The sequence below is a fragment of the Rhipicephalus microplus genome, unplaced genomic scaffold (assembly GCF_043290135.1).
Source record: "Rhipicephalus microplus isolate Deutch F79 unplaced genomic scaffold, USDA_Rmic scaffold_314, whole genome shotgun sequence".
Classification (NCBI taxonomy): Eukaryota; Metazoa; Arthropoda; class Arachnida; order Ixodida; family Ixodidae; genus Rhipicephalus; species Rhipicephalus microplus.
In genome coordinates this window covers 90,001-91,026 of record NW_027464882.1, presented here as the reverse complement: position 1 = coordinate 91,026, position 1,026 = coordinate 90,001, and positions in this window count along the sequence as shown.

Genomic DNA, 1,026 nt, shown 5'->3' with positions numbered 1-1,026 from the left:
CCTATTGCTGACATTGCCAGCTCGACGTTTTCATTCGGAGGACAGTAGCAGTTGATAATTACCAATTCTCTTTCACCTTTATTTATCTTGACTGCTATTAGTTTTTGTTCTATAATAATTGGGAAAGCGGTTATATTTTCTTTGTGTATTATGATGGCTGTCTTCGGGTCTTTGTTGTTGGCTATAACTTTATGCTTTAGCGGAAACCCTATGATTTTGTTGTTGAGCGAATATGGTTCTTGGAGTACGGATATGTCGAATTCTTCTTCTTGTTGAAAATTGTTTAGTGACTGATTTGCCTTAAATGCCCTGCCTAAATTTACCTGTATTATTTGTATTTCAGTGCTATTCGCCATTGTGCCTGTGTGTTGGGTACTCTTAGTTTAGTCTAGCTAGAATTTTGCCTTTCTCGGCCTGTACCTTTGTTATGTATACCGGGCATTCCCTGGACATCATAGAATGATCTGTCTCCGTGCGACCCTCAGTCTCGCAGATGTTGCAGTGCGATTCTGCTTCACATTCTCTTTGGTAGTGACCTCGTTGGCCACAGTTAATGCAGCGCTGGGGGCCATCGCAATCGGGAGCAATGTGGCCGTGCATGGCGCATCTTGTGCATCTGGGCCAAAAGATGTCGTCAAAGATCGGGCATCGTGACCAGCCGATGTTCAGTGCAGTTCGGCTTCCGATTGCTTTGTTTGCACTTCGATTTAGGGCAAGAATCACTGTCTTGCCTCTCTTGCCCGGCCATGTCTTCTTTATTGTTATGTCTTCTGGCGAGCACACCAAACGGTTTTGCCTGACGATTCGGGCTGGGAGATTGACCTCGTCAATTTCATCCTCGAGTCCAATTATTTTCTTATGGATCCTGTTCTCCTTTGGGAGCTTGGCTTCAACATTTCTCAGTTCTCTGTCCTTCTGAATGAACTGGAGAATCTTAGCTGAGTCTTCTTTTGACTTCGTCATCACGACAATTCCCTCTCTCCCTGGCCGAATTGTTGCTTCTTGGATTCCCAGGTCGAGGGGATC